General features: G+C 36.1%; 1 long non-coding RNA gene across 1 annotated transcript; it reads left to right on the top strand.

The window, feature by feature from the left end:
- The first annotated feature begins 1926 nt into the window (after positions 1-1926).
- On the top strand, positions 1927-2607 carry LOC137246608 (uncharacterized). The gene is made up of 2 exons (XR_010951596.1): positions 1927-2105; positions 2160-2607. It is a non-coding gene; the product is annotated as an uncharacterized lncRNA (long non-coding RNA).
- Positions 2608-16767: the final 14160 nt, after the last annotated feature.

Raw genomic sequence — 16767 nt, 5'->3', positions numbered from 1 at the left:
CTGTGCGGGCTGCCAAGCTATGTCTAGTGTGTCTGAAAAAGGGGCATTGGACCAAACAATGTAGTGGAGTGAAATGCGCAAAATGCAATCTTTCTCACCACGTATTAATGCACAAGCCAGATGACACCAAGCCGGTATCGAATGAAAGCAGTGCAGTTGAAAATAAAGAGAGCAGTTCAGTAAACAAAAAGTAGCCTTGTATGCTAGTGGGAGTAGAAAAGCCGTGAAAGAAGTATTCTTGGAAATCGTCGCGAAAGGTGTTTGTGGTCGTTATCAACCAGTGCGAGCAATTTTAGATTCAGCATCGCAAACTAACCTTATGTGTGGTTATTTGGCACAAACTCTGATGCTGCCAACGACCTCTTTCACGTTGGATCTTAATGGAGTTGATGGAGTAGCAACGAGTATCAACAAAAAAGCCCATACTATGATAAAGTCACGTGTCAATAACTACGACGTGGCATTACAATTTTATATCTTGCCAAAAATAAGATCAAGAAAGCCTGATCAGTATATCGACGTCTCTGCATGGAATATTCCAAATAATCTTGAACTTGCAGACCCCGGTTTCAATATCCCAGGTCGTGTGGATATTTTATTAGGTGCAGGAATATTCCTATATTTGCTCTGCATAGGCCAAATTAAGATGTTAGATGGGGGTCGTGAGAAGGCACAAAAATTTGGTCAGCGATGTAAAAGAAACACAGCAACAAGAGAAGAGGCTTATCAACTTAGTTGAAAGATTCTGGAAGATGGAGCAGATATCGGCGAAGTCTACGTTCCTAACTGACGAGGAAGAAGAGTGCGAGCGCATATTTCGCGAGAACATGCGAAGAGACGATAGAGGAAAATTTATTGTGAAAATACCATTTAAAACCAACGTTGATCAGCTTGGAGACTCGTTCTATACAGCTGCGATTCTGTCATTAGAAAAACGACTTAGTAAAGACGTAAACTAAAACCGCATATATTGCGTTTATGGAAGAGTACATCCAACTTGGACATATGGCTAAAGTAGAAACAGAAGAGATGAACCAAATGAAATATTTTTCACCTTATCAACACGTACTACGTCCGGAGTCTACTAGAACAAAACTTGGTGTAATTTTTGATTGCAGTTGTAAAACTAGTGGGTTGTCTATTAATGACGTAATGATGAAAGCGCCAGTTGTGCAAGACGATTTGCTATCTATTGTTCTACGTTTCCGCTGCTTCAGATTTGCTCTCACAGCCGACGTGACAAAAATGTATAGGCAGGCTTGGGTCACCAAAGAAGACTGCAATTATCAAGCGATTTTATGGAGAAGCTCTAGAGATCAAAAAATTGCAGCATGCAGACTGCTGACAATAACGTATGGTACAACTGCAGCGCCTTTTCTAGCAACACGGTGCTTAAAGCAGTTGGGTGAAGATGGTAAGCAACAATATCCAGTGGGGTCGCCGAAAATACTTTTCGATTTTTATATGGATGATTTCATCAGCGGGGCTGATTCCACGGCAGACTTATTGCAAGTTTGCCGCAAAGTTTCGTCTTTAACAAGTTCGTTGCATTCCATATTGCGAAATTGACATTCGAACAACACGGATTTTCTGAACCAGCTCGAAGAAAATGAAAGGGAGAAACCGATACGGGTCACGGATGTGGAAGTCATTAAAACGCTGGGCATTGTGTGTTCTCCGCGTTGTTTGATCCGCTAGGTCTGGTGAATCCGGATGAGACTAAATCGGCAATCTGGAGGCATGTTCCTTCTCATCAGAATCCAGCCGACATTATAGGGCCTATTACGGTACACAACTCAACTTGGTTGGGTTGTAATTAAAACAACTCAACTTTCAGACAACTCAACTCCTGTTTGGTATTACGAATTACAACTTATTTCAGTTGAAGTTGAATTGGTGCTGCCAAGCTAAGAAAGGATGATTTGACAGATAAAGGAACAGCTGATCAATTTGTGGCAGAAATTTAAGCATTTTCAAATGTGATTTTTTTATTAATGTTATATGAAATCTATTTTATAATGGCGAAAATGTTGGTGATTGACATGTCGCGAATACGGAAAACATTCGCGTGCTCATTCCAATCCCTTGGAACTACCAAGCACCAAGTAAGAAAATGTTTAAGTGACAAATAATGAGCTTCATATGAAGTTATTTTGCAGATTGGAAAGGAAGCATTTTACTCAGTGCTAAACAAAATTAAGGACCATTTCCGCATACGCGTTCGTATTTTAAAATTATGCGCCACACTCCGATTCCTTGCTGACGGCAGCTATCAAATATGCTGTGGAAATGATTTTGGTGTTGGACTGGTTTTAGATATAATTGAGGAGCGTATTTGTGCGAAGTAGATTAAAACCCTAACAGAAAAAACTGTATTTTACTCAAATAGGATTCCCAGGAGTAGGGATTAGTATCAATGGGACTCGCATAATTTCACCTATTTTGGCTGCATCAGAACTGCGACCAGCCTCGTCCAACTATGGAATGTCGCTACATAAAGTCAAAAAGTTATTCAATGTAATTCGTTTAAACGTTGGTTTTTCTAGAAATGTGTACAAAATTGTTGATTATTGTTTGATTAAAAAAGGTTTAACTACCGGCTTTAAATGTTTTGTTTTTTTTCTGTAACGTTTTATAAGCCCGTGCACCATCTAACTCTTATCAAAGGTGGTATCAAAAGACGGGTTTCCATCTCCGCTTTTAGGATTCGAAAGCGGAAATTAAAAATTGTATTTCTTTCGAAAGATATTTACAAAGACCCACAAAAGGGCCCGAGAGGGTCCGAAATATGAGGCCCGGTCCACAGTTTTTTTGCACAGAACATCTTTCTGCGTTGGCGGCCTTTGGCCTCGATTCGTAAAAATAATCCTGGTTGGGTCCAACACCTTTCTGCATTGCTGTGTACAAAAAATCTGGCAAAACACAACAACCACATGAAATTAGATTTTATTAGAATTAATTTTTGTGGTAATTCTTTACGACAGCATGACACTGCTAATACGTGTCCAAAAATATCGAGAGAGGTATCAAACGACGCGTCTTGACATCAGTATTAATAATCCGAAGGCGGAAAATACAAATTTTAACTCGTTCAAAAGATATTAAACACAAACCGAAAAAAGACAACAACATTACAACAACCACATGAAAATCGCCAACTTCAACTGAAAATATCTCCGGACAGAGATTAAATGTTTATTTTCCGCCTTCGGTTCTCGAGATTAATACGCGTCTTTTGGCACCTCTCTCGATATTTTTGGACGCGTATTAGCAGTGTCATGCTGTCGTAAAGAATTACAATTTTTGTTTTCGGATTCTTAAATCGGAGGTCGAAACGTGTCTTTTGACCTTGAAAATTTTTGTTAAAAATTAGGTGGTGAACCGTCTTCTAAAACGTAACATTTTTTTCAAAACAACTGCAAAATTGTATGAGACAACTGCTAGTAAGCAGTTGTAAGATTTTGACGTCTTTGACAACTACACCAACACAAGGTTGTAAACGGCAATGCCACAAAAAGTTGTAAGGCTAGACAACTCAACCGAAATTGACAGGTTGAGTTGTAATCTGTAATACCAAATTGCGAAATTTCAACCCAACCAGAGTTGAGTTGTAAACGGTAATAGGGGCATATATCCAGAGGTGCGTATGTTGATGAATTACTAAACTCTATTTGGCTTACAGGTCCATCGTTCGCACCGGGGAGAGACATTGTAGAGGTCCGTTAGAAGACGACGGAACTAACGGCTGAAGCACAGACAAATGCATTTATTGAGTAGCTGGAAAGTAGAAGTGACTTCGTGCAAACCCAAAGACTAGTTGCGCGTTTTTTTGCATTTTGCGGCCAGTGAAAGTTGGACGGGTCTTTAATTCGCATTGTATATTGTATACAACCTTACTTCAAAAATGAGTATCATGCTTTAAAACGTGACGGCGTGGTGCAGTCTTCGAGTAAAGTGAAGAACTTGAGCGTTTTCATCGATAGTTGGTATGGAGTTGATATTCTGCGTGTAGGCGGCCGCTTGGAGAATGCAAAGTTGCCGTACGATGAAAGACACACAATTTTACTCCCTGCAGAGAGTAGTTTTGTTCGAAATTATGTACAATTTGTGCAAAATTTTGTGAGAAACATATGCATGTAGGCACGCAAGCTTTGATTGCGATGATGCGTCAGCGGTTTTGGATCGTTCATGGGCGTAAAGTGGTACGTTCTGTGACAACTAGATGCTTACAGTGCTTTCGTTGTCGACCAAGGCTTCACCAGCAGATTATGGGCAACTTGCCAACTGATAGAGTAAATATTGGCAGGCCATTTACGACCGCAGGCGTCGACTTTTGCGGTCCATTTATGACGACTTATAAACAAAGAGGACTACGCACTACTAAAAGTTATGTCGCCGTTTTTATATGTTTTGCGACTAAGGCCGCGCATATGGAAGTGGTATCAGACCTGTCGGCAAAGGCATTTATTGCAGCACTCAAGAGGTTTGTTGCACGGCAGGGTCTATGTGCAAAACTGTTTTGCGACAACGGCACAAATTTTGTTGGGGCCAGAAGTGAGCTTAAAGAAGGAAACATTTTACGAACAACAACAACAAGGTATAATTTCTAAGTTCTGTGTTGAAAACAATATTGATTTTTGTCATATACCGCCTCGCTCCCCGCACTTTGGTGGCCTGTGGAAGGCGGCGGTTAAGTCCGCTAAATACCATATTGTCCGAGTGCTTGGTGGAGCATATTTAACATTTGAGGAGCTCAGTACTGTGGTTGCAGAAGTCGAAGCGACACTTAATTCGCGACCGTTGACCGCAAGTTCTTCTGACCCCAGTGATGAAACAGCTATCACATCAGGCCATTTTTTAACAGGTGGTCCGCTTGTAGGTATTTCCGTTCCAGTGATTGAAGATAAAAATATTTCTAATTTGAATCGCTGGATGCGACTAACGGCGATACAGCAACACTTTTGGAGACGTTGGTCCACCGAGTACTTGCATGAATTTCAGCGGAAGGAAAAATGGACGCAGAAGAAAGACAATGTAGTTGAAAGCGACCTAGTTTTGGTATCTGAAGACAACGCCTCTCCTAAATCGTGTCTAATTGGGCGAGTAACGAGAGCAATAAAAGGTTCTGAACGGATGTGTACGTGTGGTCGACATTAAAACTAAGAATGGGTGCATTCGACGTGCAGTTCAAAAGGTAGCACCAATTCCCAAACCAGAATGAAGTTGATCTGTCGGCAGACATGTCAAGGGCGCCGGCATGTTGAGTACTGAAAAACTCTTTACATATATCAATTATTTTTCATTTATAGTTCTTTGAAAATAATAATGCATAACCCACTGTAACATTTTGCCTTCCCTCTTTGAAAATATTCGATAGTAGTACATATGTACATTTGTCATATCATAAGAATCAACTGAACTAAAAATGTAAAAAAATGTATAAATAGATCTATTATTTAAGAAATAGACAGCCAGGATACAACCGCTGTGTAGAATATAAGTCAATGTACACTTTTGCTACGAATAAAATATATTTTTTTATTAATACATTAAAAGTACAACGAAAGCGAGCAACGAAAGTCAACTGAACATTTATCTCATTCTTCTTGGAATATAAACTTTCCTGCACATATATTAAAAAGCCTCTTTATGCTTTTCTAACTGTTTTCCTGCTTAATTTGGTATTTACCTTTATTTTATTTGAGCAAATTTTGGTGTACATTCAATTCCAGGCATTGTTTGTTGAACCAAATGCTCGCCTTTGTGTTTTTAGTAGGCGTCGCTTGTAAACTGTTAGTAGTCCATTCGCTTTCAAGTTAAAAGCCTGACAAGCATTAACTGGCTTATTTTGTTTTGTTGATTTTACGACAGGGTGGATAAATAATGTATATTGGAAAGATTTTCCGTCATGCCTTGTCAAATTTGGTTTCGAGGCAAACCGGTTTCGGCGTTGTTGCATCATCAGTGTCGATTTTCGTTCTGATCTGTTGTTGTCCTTTGTATTGTATTTATAGTTCTTAGGTCAGCAGGTATTGTCAAAATGGATGTTTGTGTATTTTTTTAAATTTTCCGTTCAATTTATTTATAGCAGGCTCTCTTGACCAGTAGCGTTTGGTGTAAATAAAAACAACTTATTTCACCATTCCAACCCAACGTTTCGCTAGTCTCTCTAGCCTTTTCAAGGGTGATATGTGTATTTTAATAGCAAAAGCAACACATTAATATAAAACCATACATTAATATAAAAAACAGAAAATGCATATGTGCGAAACATTTAAACATTAGCAATTACAGTATTACATACAAACAAATGTCACAAAACAAGAGGGAAAATCTATTTCGCTGAGATTGCGTTTCAGTTCTCCTTCCGTGTGATGCATGTAGTCATTCGTGATTTTTATGTCTAAGTTTGTTTGTGTTATTTCCATATTTAAAATTTGCCGGAGAAAGTTGCGATCTCAGCGAAATAGATCTTACCTCTTTTAAAAACAAACAAAACCTCTTTGGACAGAGAATAACAAAGGAAACACAACAAATACATACATCATAAACACATAATTTAAAACCTCAACAATTAAGGAACTTAGGAGTAAAGGAAAACAATGATTGGATCATGAAAACGAGTATAGTCTTTCCCGAAGAAGTGGAATAGATTCTCTCACTGGGTAGAAAATTCACGCTGCCTACAACAAAAAGGAACTTTTCACCCATACACCCATACTTTTCACCCATATACATACACGAAACAAGCTATTCAAGCATTAGACGATGAGAGCGAAAAGGAAGTGGCGAAAAACAGATTGAGTAACCGGATTCTCCAATTTAAAAGAAATATTAAAAACAATTCAGCGGAAAAATTTACTACAATAGCGTACAACAAAAGTAAGGCCTTTTTAAACTTACACACGTCCAATGTGTTTATATTAAAGAAAACGCTCCAAAATATTCATGTGGATGATGAAGAAGTGCTAGTGTCATGTGGTGTCGTGTCCCTGTTCACTAATATCCCCACCAATCTTGCCATCCAAATAATAATGAAAAAATTGGACCAAATAAAGTCCACAAAAAATACACCAAAGATAAAATTCCATGACATGTTAAAATTCTGCTTATTAGACAACAATTATTTTAAATGCAATGACAAAATTTGTGCACAAACGTTTGGCGTGCCAATGGGCAACCATCTCTTCCCGACAATAGCTGATATAATTATGGACGACTTACTTGACCACATACTTAAGGCACTTAAGCAAAAACTTTACATTAAAATAAAATTTCTAGTCAAATGTGTGCACGATATCTTCGCAGTAGTAAAAAGAAATGACGTGGAATAGTTCTTAGAAGCCCTAAACAATTATCACAACAAAATTAAATTTACATACGAAATGGGAAAAGACGGCAACATTCCTTTCCTTGGCGTCAAAATACACAAATATAATGGAAATCTTCGTTTTTGATTGGTATGCAAAGTCTTTATCTTTTGGACTTCTGATAAACTTTTTCTCATCACAGCCCCTAAAATATAAAATAAACATGGCGAAATATTTTATAAGCAAAATCTTAACAATAAGCGACGAACAATTTTGGGATAAAATCCTAAAAAAAATCACCGAAATTCTTAAAAATAATAATAAAATAATAACAAAATAAAATAACAATACAAAAACAGAAAGAAAGGAAACTATACTTTAGAGTAACATACATACCTAAACTTACGGAGAACTTCAGCAAAACGCTAACCAATCATACGTTATCGACGATATTCACAAAAGCAAAAGACCCTATTGAAAAGCTCCAACAAAACAAAGTTGTATATGAGATAACATGTAAAGGCAGGGAAAATGAAGAAGCGTCAGTCGCTTTTTCCTTCTGTCAGCCGGCGCCAATTGGTCACACCAAGGGAGTTTAAATCGTCTTCAACCTGGTCCTTCCAACGGAGTGGGGGCCGCCCTCTACCTCTGCTTCCATAGGCGTGTTCCGATAGAAACACTTTCTTGGCCGGAGCGTCATCTTTCATTCGCATAACATGGCCTAACCAGCGCAGCCGCTGCGTTTTAATTCACTGGACTATATTGATGTCTGCGTATAACTCGTACAGCTCATCGTTAAATCTTCTTCGGTACTCGCCATCGCCAACGCGTAGTGGTCCATAAATATTTCGAAGAACTTTTCTCTCGAACACTCCCAGAGCCGTTTCATCTGATGTTGTCATGGTCCATGCTTCTGCATCATATAGCAGGACGGGAACGATAAGTGACTTGTAGAGTATGATTTTCGTTTGTCGAGAGAGGAATTTGAAATAGAAGAAGCCTTAAATTACGAGACATAGACGTAGACTCTATGTATGCACAAAATGGATGAATATGTATGTAACAGTCAATGCGTCTCAAGAAAAACGAAAATATGTGTTTGTTCACATGACTGAATGAATGAATGCTACAGTCTCCGGACGTAGTAGGTGTTGATCAGGTACAAAATATTTCATTTGGTTCATCTCTGCTGTTTCTACTTTAGCCATGTGTGACCCCCTATCGTGCGATTTAACGATGAGCTGTACGACTTATACGCAGACATCAATATAGTCCAGTGAATTAAAACGCAGCGGCTGCGCTGGTTAGGCCATGTTATGCGAATGAAAGATGACGCTACGGCCAAGAAAGTGTTTCTAGCGGAACTCGCCTATGGAAGCAGAGGTAGAAGGTGGCCCCCACTCTGTTGGAAGGAACAGGTTGAAAACGATTTAAACTCCCTTGGTGTGACCAACTGGCGCCGGTTGGCAGAGAGAAGGAGCGACTGGCGCCTTGTTGGACGGCAATAAGCGGTTGAGCGTCAATTAAGTAAGTATGTATATTTTCTTGTATTCTTCATTTTCCCTGCCTTTACATGTTATCTCATATACAACGTTGTTTTGTTGGAGCTTTTCAATAGCGCCTTTTGATTTTGTGAATATCGTCGATAACGTATGATTGGATTTGTAGGCAAGTGCAATTTTGTGTTTGTTGTTGGTTAGCGTTTTGCTGCAGTTCTCCGTAAGTATAGGTATGTATGTTACGCTAAAGTAGTGTTTCGTTTCTTTCTTTTTTTGTATTGGTGTTTTATTTTGTTCGTTTTTTATTTCCATTATTTTGTGGTCAACCAAACTTTTAGTTAGAGTGCCCGGATAATTATTATTTTTAAGAATTTCGTTGATTTTTCTTAGGATTTTATCCCAAAATTGTTCGTCGCTTATTGTTAAGATTTTGCTTATAAGATTTTTCGCCATGTTTATTTTATATTTTAGGGGCTGTGATGAGAAAAAGTTTATCAGAAGTCCAAAAGATAAAGGCTTTGCATACCAATCAAAAACGAGGAATTCCATTATATTTGTGTATTTTGACGCCGAGGAAAGGAATGTTGCCGTCTTTTCCCATTTCGTATGTAAATTTAATTTTGTTGTGATAATTGTTTACGGCTTCTAAGATCTATCACGTCATTTCTTTTTATTACAATTTTTTCGTTATTATTTGGATGGCAAGATTGGTGGGGATATAAGTGAACAGGGACACGACATCACATGACACTAGCACTTCTTCGTCATCCACATGAATATTTTGGAGTCTTTTCTTTAATATAAACACATTATTGACGGACGTTACATTTTTAATTTATTCTAATATATAATTCGCTAAATGGTAGCAGGGAACATTTATGGACGTTGCGATGGGACGTAAGGAAGTGTTGGGTTTATGAATTTTGGGCAATCCATAAAGCCTGAGGGCAGTCGCTGCTGAACATGATAATTTGTGCTTTTCTTTAATATAAGGTTAATGTGTTTCTGTTTGTACAGATCATCTACTATTTTATTATCTTTATTTTGTAGTGTTGGGTTGGGTTAGCTCTGACTTTTTTGGATGTGTTTTTGTCGTCTAATATAGTGTTAATTTATATACCCGCTCTTGTACATTACCACTGTCTTATTCCCTTGTCTGCGTCCGTTATCACTATATTGTGTTTGGCCTTACTTTTGCTGTATGCTGCTGTACTAAATTTTTCCGCTGAATTGTTTTTAATATTTCTTGGAGAATCCGGTTACTAAATCTGTTTCTCGCCACTTCCTTTTCGCTCTCATCGTCTAATGCTTGAATAGATTGTTCCATTTCTGCTATTATATGTATGGGTGAAAAGTTCCTTTTTGTTGTAGGCAGCGTGAATTTTCTACCCAGTGAGAGAATCTATTCCACTTCTTCGGGAAAGACTATACTCGTTTTCACGATCCAATCATTGTTTTCCTTTACTCCTAAGTTCCTTAATTGTTGAGTTTTTAAATTATGTATTTATGATGTATGTATTTGTTGTATTTCCTTTGTTATTCTCTGTCCAAAGAGGTTTTCTTTGGTTTTAAAAGAGGTAAGATGTATTTCGCTGAGATCGCAATTTTCTCCGGCAAACTTTAAATATGGAAATAACACAAACAAACTTAGACATAAAACTCACGAATGACTACATGTATCACACGTAAAAAGAATTGAAACGCGATCTCAGCGAAATAGATTTTGCCTCTTGTTTTGTGACATTTGTTTGTATGTAATACTGTAATTACTAATATTTAAGTGTTTGGCACTTTTGCCTTTTCTATTTTTTATATGAATGTATGGTTTTATATTAGTGTGTTGCTTTTGCTATTAAAATACACAGATCACCCTTGAAAAAGCTAGAAAGACTAGCGAAATGTCAGGTTGGAATGGTGAAATAAGTAGTTTTTATTTACACCAAACGCTCCTGGTCAAAAGAGCCTGCTATAAATAAATTGAACGTAAAATTACAAAAATACACAAACGTCCATTTTGACAATACCTGCTGATCTAAGAAATATAAATACAATACAAACGGCAACAACAGTTCAGAACGAAAATCGACACTGATGATGCAACAACGCCGAAACCGGTTTGTCTCGAAACCAAATTTGACAAGGGATGGCGGAAAATCTTTCCAATATACATCATTTATCCACCCTGTCGGAAAATCAACAAAACAAAATAAGTCAGTTAATGCTTGTCAGACTTTTAACTTGAAAGCGAATGGACAGTTTACAAGCGACGCCTACTAAAAATACATTCAACAAACGCGAGCATTTGGTTCAACAAACAATGCCTGGAATTGAATGTACACCGAAATTTGCTCAAATAACCAAATTCAGCAGGAAAACAGTTAGAAAAGCAGAAAGATACTTTTTAATATATGTGCTGGAAAGTTTATATTCCAAGAAGAATGAGATAAATATTCAGTTGACTTTCGTTTCGCGCGAGTTAAACATGTACTTTTAATGTATTAATAAAAAAATATATTTTATTCGTAGCAAAAGTGTACATTGACTTATATTCTACACAGCAGTTGTATCCCGACTGTCGACTTCTTAAAGAATAGATATATTTATACATTATTGTTATCGCTTTAGGCGTGGTTTCTTTGTGATGACTTCATAACAATTAATGTGATACGTTATCAAGGATTAACTTATCGCCTCATTGTTATTTCTGTTGACTACTTAATTTCTATGGAATGTGATACGTTATCATGGATACAGTGAGTGTCAGGAAGTGATAGTTTTCACAACCCAGAAATTATAAAACAATTTCACCTCGTTTTGCAATTAAAAAACATCAATTTTTGCTTAAACAAATGCGTTTAATATTAATTGAAGGCTATGTCACGACTCACTCGCTGCACTGCAAAAATGGTGGAAATTTATTGATATGCCAATATGGAATGTAAGGAACCCAATAGCAACAACACCTGAAGAGTTATATAGGTAAGAAGTCAAATATTTAGGAAGAACTGAATAATATAATGACACAAAATTAATAAAGGAATAATAAAGAAGAAAAAAAAAACACAAAATTTCTACATTCATTTTTTTCACGAAGCCAAGAATCAAAAATAGAAAAACCAACAGCAAAGTAAAAGATCATACTGATACACTGGATACCATTAAGGTCATGCTTCTAATCATCTGTGTAGTTAGTTGCATTAGTTTGTTTCTGAAACTATTCAACCCATAACAAAATCCCAAAAAAGCAATATGCCAGCCGCGCCGACGGTTTAGATAAATTTTAGCAAAATTTTTTTTTATCTACCATCCCCAATGAACAAATGTGAAAAAATGTATAACGAATTAATGGAAGAAAAAATCAAGGCAGAAAAATCATATAAATGTATAAACAAAAATACTTCAATAAAGCCTGAAACAATAGCTAAACACTTAACAATTATTTTAGAATCCCTAAATAATTTGGGAGAATCAATACGTAAATTAAATCCCATACTCACAAAAAACCATCAGACAGAGGTACACCAAATTTTTTCGAGTGTAAGAGACAAATTAGTATTTTCACTCGCAAGGTACAACATTGAAATAACAGTACTAACTACAGTTGAAGAAAACCTTCAAATTGATTTCAATACTCTCTTTTCGGAGTCCTCCTCAAGTTAGACTCCAATAACTAAAGATACTAAAATAATAGAAGTTCCAAATACTACCACCAAAATGGCACAAACAGTAGTAGATTTCATCAAAACAGCATCTTCAGTCCTACATGAGTTTGATGGTAGGTCAGAGCATTTGAACAGTTTCCTAGATGCTCTTGATATTCTTGAACAGATAAAAGATAATCATGAAGCTCTGGCTATAACATTGATTAAAACCAAACTAAAAGGCTCGCCACGGAACCTTATTAGCACTGAAAACACAATTCAAGGAATTAATTCAAAATTGAAATCTGCTATTAAGGGTGAATAAGTAGAAGTTTTGACAGCAAAACTCCTGAACATACAACAACGCAATAAAACTGCAAACCAGTAAACTGCGGAAGTAGAAAAAATTACCAAGGCACTGGAAGGAGCCTACATATCTGATGGATTAAACCCAGACTTAGCAAATAGATATTCTACATAAGCAGCAGTCAAAGCTATGTGCAAGAACTGGAGGATACAGAAATAACAACTACGGAAATTATCGGAATAGAAGATTTAGACCACAAAATCGATTCAACAACTTTAGGCAGAATAATAACATTGGAAGTGGACAAACAGGTAGTCCTCAAAACAGAAATAGAAATTTCAACCAAACACGAAATACTGGCAATGTACGTTATTGCACCCATCAGGAAAACCAGAACACTAAAGTGCGTATACTTAATCTATACTAAAACAGCTACATATCCTCCAAAACTAGTCTAAATAATTCACTTTCAACTCTCCTAGTAGATACAGGAGCAGACCTATCAATTATAAAAAAGGGTCAAATTGACAATAATGTCACAATAAATAATTTACAAATAACAGATCTAAAGGGCATTGGACAGGGAGTAACAAACACGCTAGGTACAGTCAAAGCAGATTTAATAGGAGATGATAATTTTCCAATTCCAAGCGATGCAATCCTAGGACTGGCCTTTATCAAAAAATACAATTGCATTTTAGATTATGGGAAAAATGAAGACATATTAATTCTAAGGGCCCGCGATTTTCCACAAGATATAATAATTCAAATGACAAATACACCCACAATCAATACAATATCAATACCCCAAGATCAGAAGTAATTCGATAAATTAATATAAAATCTAACAACTCTGAACTTTTTATTCCCCATCAACAACTAAAAGAAGGAATCTTCATTGCCAATACAATAGCAAACAAATGTCAAACTTTCGTTAGAATCATAAACACTACTGACAGAATCGCAATTGTTGAAACTGCGATATAAAAACAGAAAATCTTAATGATTACGTACTAATCAAAGGCAGTATAGAAAATACCTCTAATAACAAAGAAAAATTAGAAAGACTTAATAAAAAATTTCCCCAATTTGCTAGTAAACAATTAAATTCACTATGCTCAGAATACATAGATATATTCGCATTAGAAACAGAACCCATTACAGCCAACAATTTCTACGAGCAAAAATTAAATATAGGAATGATAACTCCGTCTACATTAAAAATTAAAGATTGCCGCAAGCACACAAAATGGCATTATAGAGCCTTCAATGTCCGAATACAGTAGCACAATCCTATTAGTACCAAAGAAATCGTTACTCGGTAATAAAGACAAAAGATGGAGACTAGTCATTGACTACGGTCAAGTAAATTAAAAACTAACTGCAGATAAATTCCCACTCCCAATAATTGAGGACATTTTGGATCAATTAGGAAGAGCAAAATACTTCTCATGTTTAGATCTGATTTCAGGCTTTCATCGAATAGAACTAGATGCTCCGAATAGAACTAGGATGCTCCGAAAAACATATGATGACAAATTTACGGGATGTATTCTCAACCGGCAGAAAATATAATTTAAAATTGCACCCTGATAAATGCTTATTCTTTAGTCAACAGGTTACTTATTTAGGATATCAATGCACTAGCAAAGGAATCCTTCCCGACCCAAATAAATTTGAAATTGTTCAGAACTACCCAACACCCAAAACAGCTGATGAAGTCAAACGATTCGTTGCTTTTTGCAACTACTATAGAAGATTTGTACCAAATTTCGCAGAATATTCAAGAATATTAACTAGACTCTGTAAAAAGAATATCTCCTTCGACTGGACAGAAGAATGTCAAAAACTTTTGTTTTTCTAAAGGAAGCATTAATTGGTCCAAAGATCTTGCAATATCCAGATTCCAACAAAGGATTTTGTATAACAACAGATGCAAGTGGTGCAATCCTGAGTCAAGAATACGAATTACCAGTTGCCTATGCTTCAAGATCATTCACAAAAGATGAAATTAATAAAGCTACAATAGAGAAAGAATTAGAAGCAATTCATTGGGCCATAACCTTCTTCAGACCATACGTATATGGCAAAAAATGTCTAATTAGAACTGACCATCGACCCCTAACATACCTGTTTTCAATGAAAAACCCTTCATCAAAATTAACTAGAGTAAGATTGGATTTAGAGGAGCATGACTTTGAGGTGGAGTACATAGCTGGAAAAGAGAAATACGTAGCCGACGCATTGTCGAGAATAAATATTGAGATTTTAAAAGAAATGTCAGTGGAGGCATGTAAAATACTAAAGATCATAGACTAGAAAACCAACCAGTAACAAGATAAATGAAGAAAATAAAAGTCACATAGAGAGCCCTATAATATATGAAGCGCTAAATAAATTTGAAGTAAAAAGACATGTCAAGTTCGTTTTCGATCCTCCGAAATTATATTTCAAAAAAGGAAAGAAAATTTGTAGTACAATAGATACAAGCAACCTAATTGTGGAGGATAAGATTGACTTAAGACAATTCTTTACCAGGATTACAAAAGAAGCCGGCAATTTAGGTCTTGTAAAGATACAGTTGTCCTTAGGGGACAAATTGTTTAAAGATAATTATAATCGTAAGCAAATTGAAGGAGATAGGTACCAAAGTTCTCAAAATTCTAACAATAGCACTAACCCCAGAGGTTATGAATGTGACAGACACCGGAAAATTAAAGAAATTCTTCATAAATATCATGACGATCCTATCTGGGGAGGCCACCCAGGAATAAATCGCATGACAAATAAAATCAAACAAAAATATGGTTGGAAAAATATGAAAAATGACATAACAAAATATACAAAAAATTGCATCCACTCATGAACCAATGGCCATAACGGAGACACCTCCGAAAGCATTTGACATAGTACAAATTGATACAGTTGGACCACTACCAAAATCAATTCATGGAAATGAATATGCGGTTACTATCGTTTGCGATTTAACTAAATACTTGGTCGCAATTCCAGTCCCAAGCGAACACGCTGTGAAGGTTGCTAAAGCTGTATTCGAGCATTTCATCCAGTTTTATGGTTGTATGAAAACAATCATGACGGACATGGGAACAGAATACAAAAATAACTTATTTGAGGAATTCTGTAAACTTCTAAAGATTGAACACAAAACTTCAACACCTTACCACCATCAAACTTTAGGAACTGGTGAATGCAGTCACAGAACGTTTAATGAATATGTACGTTCTTACATATTTAGTGACAAAGACGATTGGGATGAGTACCTCAGATATTTCACATATTGTTATAACACTACACCATATACTGTACATAAATATTGTCCTTTTGAGCTCGTATTCGGAAAAAACCCCCAAACTTACGAATTCCTAAAAGAAAATACAATGAGCCCAATCTATAATCATGAAGCTTACGATAAAGAAATTAAATACAAACTACAAATAGCACAACAAAGAGCTAGAAAGTTAGTTCAGGAAGCCAAAAGAACACAAAAATTTAATTACGATAGAAGTAGCCATAGTATAAAAATAGATATACAAGAAATAGATAATAGAAAAACTAATTACAATAGCACATTTTGAATAAATAAAAGCATTCCACTTTACTCATACTCTCCATGAAGTACTCATAACACAATATGAAAAAAATGAAGGAATTTGTAAAAAAATCAAAAAGGAAAATAAAAAGCACAAAAAAATATATATAAAGTTACGCCATAAATAAAGAAAATAACAAAGTAAGCACAAACGGATTCAAATATTAATTGTACCACTCGAATAGTGATCCATAATTGGTTCACAAATTATGTATGACTACTCTCTCAAAGACGGATGGTGTAGCATTCATTCATTCAGTCATGTGAACGAACACATATTTTCGTTTTTCTTGAGACGCATTGACTGTTACATACATATTCATCCATTTTGTACATACATACAGTCTACGTCTACGTCTCGTAACTTAAGGCATCTTCTATTTCAAATTCCTCACACACA

Source organism: Eurosta solidaginis, chromosome 3, assembly GCF_040869045.1.
Source record: "Eurosta solidaginis isolate ZX-2024a chromosome 3, ASM4086904v1, whole genome shotgun sequence".
In the NCBI taxonomy this organism is placed as follows: domain Eukaryota; kingdom Metazoa; phylum Arthropoda; class Insecta; order Diptera; family Tephritidae; genus Eurosta; species Eurosta solidaginis.
This window is presented reverse-complemented; position numbering and strand designations above follow the sequence as displayed.